This window comes from Lupinus angustifolius, chromosome LG11 (genome assembly GCF_001865875.1).
Source record: "Lupinus angustifolius cultivar Tanjil chromosome LG11, LupAngTanjil_v1.0, whole genome shotgun sequence".
Lineage (NCBI taxonomy): Eukaryota > Viridiplantae > Streptophyta > Magnoliopsida > Fabales > Fabaceae > Lupinus > Lupinus angustifolius.
This window is the reverse complement of record NC_032019.1, coordinates 28,016,668-28,026,323: the sequence shown is the minus strand read 5'-3', so window position 1 is coordinate 28,026,323 and position 9,656 is coordinate 28,016,668.

Here is a 9,656-nt window from a genome sequence, read left to right as displayed (position 1 = left end):
ATGGATAAGGTTCTTTAGTTTCAAGTAAGAGTCTAAGTGTTGTAATTGGAAGAATTGCTTGTAAAACATTATTTCAATTATAGTGAAGAAAAATCTCCCAGATCAGCCGGGAGGCCTGGATGTAGTTTGCAAGTGGACACGCAAACGAACCAGGATAAAAACCTTGTTGCAAGCTTTTTCTTTCCCCCTCTCTCTTTATTGCTTTAATCGATTACTTTGTATAGTTGTTTTAATTGCAATATTCTGTTTCTATACTATACTGTTATAACTCTGATATATCTGTTAGCTCTATATATTCGTTTCAATCTCGGTTGATTGTCGTGCAAGAAACCGAATCTGTTTGTGTAATCTGAGCTATTTTAATCGATTAAATTGATTACGTTAATTGATTATTTCTATTCTGTTAATCGGTTAATCTGGGGTTATTTCAGCATTAATTGTTGTTTTGGAAAAGCGGATACTCTGACCGCTACATCTATTTAACCCCCTTCTAGGTGTATTTTAGCCACTGATACTTAACACTATTTACTATTTAACAAAATAAAAACAAAATAAACTCTCACCACCTCATCAATTGCCACATGGCAACTCCTCCTTCACGTCACATCATCAATTGCCACATGTCATCTCATCCTTCATTTTCCCCTTCTAATGGTTCCACGGTAATTATATGTACTTTCCCACACTATATTTGTTCTTGCTTAACAATTATTGCATTTTTTTATGACTACATCTTAAATTGCATTTGAATTATTATTGAGGTCTATGACTCTCTCTTTCTCTTCCAACATTCTTTTTATCTTAACAATCTTCTTTTTCTCCAATTTCATTTCATTTCATTATGTCTCTTCATTGTCATCCTTTTTTTCTTCTCTTTCAATCATCATCTTTAAAGTGTATTTATTTATTTATTTTATAAATATGATCTTTAGTACATTTTTCATTGATTTTTTGGTTTATTTTGTAGATCTTTTCTTATTTTATCATTGATTTTTTATATAATTTTTCATTGATTTCCTTATTTTAGAGACATGTTCTCACTAATTTCATTATTTTGTAGATATATTTTTCCAGCAATTTTATCATTTTGGAGTATGATAAGCAAAGGTATCTTCCTCAAGGAAGATCAAACCTTCAAAACATATGGTATGTACTCAATCTCCATTGTATTATATATTCACTTACAATATTACATATAATTGTCTATTTATTTTTGTTAATAATATATTTATCTCCTCATCTTATCTCATTGTTATCATTTTCTCTCTTTATTTATAGTTTGGTTCTCCCCAGAAACATTTCTGCAAATTAATTTTCTCTATATGCATCTCTTATCTTATTTATACACTTTTTATTCAAAGAATCATTATTTTATTTTTTTAGAGAAAAACAATATTGTATTATCCTATGTTGTTCACAATGTGAGAATAATTGCTATTTGGCATGTGGATAGATCGTCAACACCATCATTGGAAATGATTTTCTATGATTCTCACATGTATGTTTTTTTATTCTTTTATACTATTTTCCATATTTTCTTCATTTGTAGTCGATATAATTTCTTCAGTATATAAATTTCACATATTTTATTTAATAAATCTATCATCTTCTACTCTCAAACTCACTCACATGTATGGTTTTCTATTATTTTAATTATTGTATTTGTTGATAGATATATTAGAGATTGCAATTACTATATAAGTGTACAAGAATTATGGATTGATCGTGTTATTTGTTTCAACATATGTAGAAGAAAAATTCATCTCCTAAAATATAATGATTAGAGGTTACCTTTACTATATGAGTGAAAAATAATGTCTTTATTTTTATTATGGGTTTGTTGTAATTCATTTTTAATATAAAATAATTCTGGAGTTTTTGCATTTCCAAATATGGACAAGAATAATGTCATAATTTTTTGTATTTATAATTCGTTTAAATTATTTGCGATTTCCCAATTTTATGCAAATCTCATTATGAGATAAATTTGCAGAATTATAACTAATAATTATTGATCATGAATGCTTAGTGATTTTATTTATAACTAATGAAGAAATAATATAATTAACCATTATAACAATTTTTGAATATATATTAGTTACTAGAATAATTTATTACCTATTAAATGACATTAATAAATTCATCCTTAAATAATATAACGGATGAGATCCTTATTTTTTGAATATATATTACTTAATATCATTATATTATTTAAATATACAAAACAATCATACTTAAAAATAACAAATCAAATGTGAGTATATTCTTATATTAGATTAATAATGGCTGACGAATCTGATGAAAAGTGGAAACTATTACGTCCATTACCACTGGGGTAATAAATTTGAATTCAATGGGTGAGCAAAAAATGACAGTATTTTGTTCAAGAGTAATTGTAGGTCTGTTACTAGAGAGATCCTTATTTTTTGAATATATATTACTTAATATCATTATATTATTTAAATATACAAAACAATCATATTTAAAAATAACAAATCAAATGTGAGTATATTCTTATATTAGATTAATAATGGCTGACGAATCTGATGAAAAGTGGAAACTATTACGTCCATTACCACTGGGGTAATAAATTTGAATTCAATGGGTGAGCAAAAAATGACAGTATTTTGTTCAAGAGTAATTGTAGGTCTGTTACTAGAAAGAAGATTTCTAAGAAACGATATGCCAACATTAATTAAATTAAATTAAGAGATGTTAATCCATTTTCCTCCTTAGCCAACAGTAAGAGAATAATTCAATTTTAACTTTAATGCCTAATTTTAAGGTGACCCACAAAATTAAAAATCTAAGCAACCAAAAATATGTTACCAATGAGGATATTATTAGCATTAATAGCAATAACTATAATTATCATAATAATTCTATTATCAATTCTTGTAGAAGTAGGATCATGCCATTAATAACACCATTATTAAAGGAAATGATCACTCTTCTTTCGTCAAGGATATTTCAAGTAACAAATTTCATTAAGACTATTTCATATTTTGAAATTACTGAAAAAGATATTATTAGCATTAATAGATTAAGAAGATTAAAAATCATAACATTTTTTGAATATATATTAGTTTAACATTTGAGAATATAACGAATGAGAATTTTCAAAATATTTAATTACTATCATTATATTATTTAATTAAAAGATAACAATGATATATATTTATATTCATGGAACATATATGTATTTTAATTAGGAATATATAAGAATAACAAATCAATTATTAAACTCTTTTTATTATTTTGATTAAAATTATCAGAGAAAAATATCCGTCAAATCCCAACTCAATGTGTTTTTAATTTATGAATTATTTTCATACAATGATTATTAGCTAAAACATAATTAAATAAATAAAATTTAATTATATAATATTTGAATGCTAAAAATATATTCAAATATTTATGCACAATGAATATTAATCTAAAATAAAACATAAGCATTAAGAGATATGTTAAAAAATCCTTATGACTTCTGACTTTATATGATACTTATAAACGTAAGCACAAAAAATATGATGTAAAAATAAGTCCTTATATTTATAATTTTATATAGAGAATATAGAGGTGTGATATTATCCAATACAATTTGAATTGTATTTATTGAGTTATTTAAGAATGAAATATTTTCTATAATTACACTTTCAACAAATAAATGCTTATACAAACACATTTATAATTGTTAATATTCTACATATACACTCAAAAATCAATGTTAATATTGCACCTATATGAATGGGAAAAAATATAATGCTTCAATACATGATTTATTGATATTATAAAATATATGTATATTATATTTGCATTATGCATAAACAAACAAGCGACCCGTGCACGGGTACACTACTAGTTTGTACATAAAAACAACTACACATTTTCCTATATAGGTACGTCATAACTGAAATATTATAATTTTAGTGTATCTTCTAAATTAATTATGAGTTTTGTGCCTTTTTTTAGAGTCATTAACGGGTTGTTGGGTTGACGTGTATACAAGACTCGTTGATCCCATTAACGAGTTGAATAAGTTATTATTTTTATAATAAATCATCAATGTTGCTAGCGAGTACAAATTTTCTATTTATTTTTTTATTACATTGAGTCCAATGGTCACATGAGCGAATCTCCCTCCACTTTGACTGGATCTTCCTCCATTCTTCCCTCAAGCTCCAAACTTGTGGTGACTTAGTATACACATGTGTCAACTGTGTATTGACTTGGCCAACACATCTCAAAAATTAAAAAAATTTGTTGGACCTAAACCGGAAATGAATCAATAGACCGGACGAATGGCAACAAAGGTAGTGGTGATGATGCGTATATGTGTATGAGGTGATTTTGATTGTGTAAGTCATCACCCACAAGAAAATTCATTGTACCTCTTAGGGCATACTCCTTAAAGTGCATTAAAGGCTTATAATCTCTTTGCAAATGCATCCTTCATCTTATGTGGGACTTTAAGTTTTTCATTTCACACCCAAAATTCATATTAGTATTACATTTATGAGCCAAGTTCCAAGTAAGTTTCAACATAAATGATATAGTGGTTTTAATAATTTTGATCGGTAACATTTTGATCAATGTCTAGGTAACACTATTATATGTGTTTATCTAGTTTTTATGTAAAATCAATACCATATGATATAAGGACCATGCGTCTATATTTGTCGGATACATAAATGTTTTATCACTAAGCTGAAATCTATCTTTATTATTACTCCAAACATAACTTTTATTAACTATAGATAAGAAAAAAAAGGTTCTTATACGTTAGCATGTAACATTTAATATTGCTATAGTAACTACAAACAATACATTATAGATATAAATAATATGTTATAATTCATATTATTATTATTATTTTAATATTGTTATAGTAACATTATATTTTAATATTGCATAGGTAATCATATTCCTTTTATTTTTAAATAAATCACATACATTATAGAGTTAATTTGTTGTATTATCATCTTATTATATTTGATCGTTTAACTTAGTTGATTAATTGTGTATAATGTCATTTTTATAATTGATCCATAAAATTTGAGTTTTTATATTTATTTATGACATTAAAAATATAATTATTTATTTATAATATAATTATAATTGTGCATTAAGTTTCTAATATTAAGTAATTGTGTAATATGCTCAATTAATCATGCACGTTATGCAATTTAATAAATCAGAATAAATTATAGATAATGAATCCAATAAAAACAAATTGTCGGAAACGATGTAAAACATTAATGAGTAGATATTACTCAATTAATATTCCATAAATTCATTAAATATAATACTGCAAATTTATATTTCATTTTCGTAACTGATCCATTAATTCAAACAACAAATTGAATATAAATTGAATTAAATATTAATATTCCGAAAATTTATATTATAATAATAGAGATAATAAATTGACTAATGGGAATCCCCTTCTATAAAAAAACTTACATATTTCTATATTTAGTAGAAAAGAAATAAAATATTATATACCAATAAAAAATGTATTTTTGGTAAAACTATTTTGCAAAAGGATATTTTTTTAATTAGAATCCTTACATTTCATATCTTTTGTAATTTTAGGAATCAGGAACCAAATTAAGAAATCATCAATTAGATTTTAATGTCATCATATTTTACTAAAATACTATTCTTTATTTTGTTTATTTTTTCATGTGTATTAATTAGTTTTCACATTTTCATAAGCACTAACAATGTGTTGATTTAGGGGTGTAAGAACTACTATATCCATAGGATGATCAAAATATTAAAGATTTAATTCCTAAAAATGACATTTGTTGAGAGGAACAATCATACAACCCGAAATAAATTAGTTTCTTACCAAAAAGAGTGGAAATTAATATCATTGGTATTACCAATTTTTTTCCCCACACTAACTCTTTATCTGGCTAAAAATATTTCAGGCTGTCGAATACTAATTTTTAATTTTTCAATGAGAAATGACGTCTCTAAATAATTGATAGAGTATAAAATGTGTTAACATACTTACTGAATGGAGATAAAATTGAAAACAAAATTCACTAAAATTTTAAATTGTAAAAGAAAAGAAGTTTTGGAAAAATAAAAACAAAAAATGGAAGGAGTACGTATATATTTCGCCGGTGTCTATTATATTCATTCACCAAAAACATATAATAATAGTATGACAACAACAAAATAAAAAGAGCAATTGATGTAAAGACCAAAAGTTAAAAAAGAAATTGATAAATTTAGTTAGTAATGAGAAACCTATTTAGAAAACTTTAACATGTATAAATATAAATGTGTTAGGATTTATTCAATCTATGTTTATATTCAGAGTAATTACCTATTTTGGTCCTTTATCTTTTCGTGTGTACTAATTTAGTCCTTCATAAATTTTAAATGATCTTTTTGTCCGTAACAAATACAACGTCGAGTCACGTTAGTCGTTCCATCATCTCAACTCCGTTAACTGTAACAAGTTGTTATGTCATCAAGCGAAAGTTTTTTTTTTTTTAATTTCCCCCCACAAAACGACGTCGTTTTATTAAAATAAAATTTTTAATAGTTTTTTTTATCTCTTCTCTTCAACTTCTCCACCCATCTTCTTCACCACTTCACCACATCATCTCCATAATCTCATACAAATCCTCCACCTTATCAATATCTCCACATCTTTCCTTCTCACCCTAACTCATCATTCCCCATAGTTTCAGTATGAGGCACCTTAGTCTTCGCATATGGGGCAGCAACAATTCCTCATGGGACATTCACAAGCTGCACATCAAATCAGGCATTGTGTAAACAACTTAATTAAACGCTTTTTAAATAAAACTTGTTGAAATAAGCTGGAATATAAAACTTATGGGAAGGTCCTAACTTCGTATAACAATTCTCATAAACTCTATTTAAGCTCTTTCAAATGGCTCCACAGTCACTTATACATTCAGGTGAAAAAGAAAAGTGGAAGAGGAAACAAGGGATTAGCATACCTCTTGGTTTATGTCAATTCCAATTTCATCAAGAACCTGTTTAACTAGTACTTATGTTTCTTCTTCTTCCTCATCCCCTTCAAAAGCATCATCTATTGCATCTCCCATCACTTTTCAATTTGATGCCTTGTTCTAACAAGATCTTTGGCCATAACTCTAACTTCTCCATGGAAACAATATATGAAATAAAAAAAAAATTGTGTGAGGAAAACATATACAACCGACCTTAACAGCTAAATCAAGATTCATACATAACCACTCATGATGATGCTGTAAGAACGAGATTGCAACTAAGAGGGGATGAATTAGTTGACTTAAAAATTATGGTAACTTTTTCAGCAAAATCAAGAGTTAACGTGCAGCGGAAAATATATGCAGAAAAATAATCAAGATAAAATGAAAGAGATAAGGGAGAAGAGAATACATAGTGATTTTTATACTGGTTCACCTTCTAGTCCACCGAAGGCTACGTCCAGTACTCTTGCAGCACAATAGATTTCTTCACTAAGAATTATGAGTTGTAATTACAATATCTCACCCCAAGATTTCTATGTACCTTACACACTCCCTATTCCTTATTCAGTCTTGGAAAACACCTTTCCAAGTGATTCTAATCCCCTTTCTTTTCACACCCCGTGAAAGAAAGTATTCTGCAACAATATTGAAGAATGTATAACAATGGCAGATTGCCTTTACAAGTATGAAAGTAGTATAACTTGCAATCCAATAAACTCTTTATATATACCAAGTAATAATGCTCTTTGGAAAACTTTGAAACACTTTTAAACAACTTCAGAAAAACAATTTTGAAAGTTAAGGACTAGTTGCAAAAAGTGTTGAGAAATAACTTCAGAATAAGTTTAAGAGCTTTTGGAAATTTTGTAAGAGTTGTGTGTTGTTGTGTGTTTGTGTTGTGAGAGTTAGAGCCTTTATATAGACTTTCCAAAGACCCATGGTGCCTTTTGAAAGTGTAGGAGTTGTTTGAAGTGAAGAGATTTCGTTTGGAGTGAGTGAGAACATTTCATTTTGAAATCTGAAATCTGATGCAACAACTCTCAGTAATCGATTACTGACAGTGAGTAATCAATTACCCAAAGTCTCTGTCTACTGTTCATTTAAAATTAAATTAGAGTAATCGATTACAACATTCTGGGTAATCGGTTACTCAACTTTACAAAACTGGTAATATGTTACTCAAAGACAATAATGGATTACTCTGAACAATTTTAAGTTGGATAACTCTTTTCTCACACACGTAACATGTTACATAGATGAAGTAACCCGTTACACACTATTTTTGAAAATTGTTTTAAGTATTTTAAAGTGTTTCAACTTTATTTTAAAAATAGTTTGAGCATTACTACTCTTTATATTTTAGAGTTTTAGGATAGAAGTACCTATAAAGACTTAATCTAATTATCTTGAATCTTTAATCTTCTTTGTCTTCATAAGTATTCTTCATTTTCTTCTCTTTGATGATATTGGTGTCTTCATAAAAAACGTGTCAAGGTCAGGAGCAAAGATCTTCTTCACAATCTCCTAATTTTTGATGATGACAAACCTATATCTTCTTAACAGTATAGTTTTCTGAATTTTCTGAGAGTAGCATACTTTGTGATATATCTTGACTTGTCTTGAGTATACTCCCCCTATCTTGTATGCTCCCCCTTTCATTTGGAGAATAAAGTTTGACATAAAATACACTCTCCAAACTTTTCTCCTTCTTTTGACTTCATCAAAAAGTAGAAAAGCCAAGAGTTCCAGCACAAGATATATAGCATACATGATATATAGCACAATAGATATAAAAATTAATGTAATGCATATCATAATAGCATAAAATCATAGCATAAAATTAAATATTGTTCAAACATAAAAACATAGCATAACATAGTAGTAGATGTTCAAAGCATACAAGTTTTTGTGTTTTGGGGATTTTTGATTCAAGCCACTAATTATGAAAATGAATGGTTAGAAGTGTTTAGAATCGAAAATGTGATAGGAATGGACACAAAAATCACCCAAAACAGTTTAGAAATGAAGATTTTAAAGTGAGAGAGGGGTATGCACGAGTGAGAGAGTAGGAAGAAGAAGACGAAGTCTGAAAAAGTGCAGAAAATCCTATTTATACGCACAGAGTAATCGATTACACTACTTTGAGTAATCGGTTACTCAAATTGAAATTTACAAATTTTCAGACAGAGAGTTTGAGTAATCGATTACACATTTTGGGTAATCGGTTACTGACGCCAGAAAAAAATTATTTTAAGCATAATGATGCACTGAAAATGATTTTTAACCCAAAAAATGAAGTTTTTGAACATAAATAAATATATTTAAGATCAAGTAGGCATGATATAAACAAAATGAAGCAAACATATAATCATATAAGCATGTTAAAACAGGTAAGCTTCATCAAGAATGACTAATTCAACTCTAATTTTGTAAAAATGTTTTTTTGCCAAGGGCTTAGTGAAAATATTTGCAAGTTGGTTATGAGTATCAACAAATTCTATGGATGCATCTTTCTTTTGAACATGGTCCCTTAGGAAGTGATGCCTTATATCTATGTGTTTGGTTCTAGAATGCATAATAGGATTCTTTGTGAGGTTTATAGCACTAGTATTATCACATTTCAGCGGAGTGCAGCCTAAGTCTAAGCCATAATCT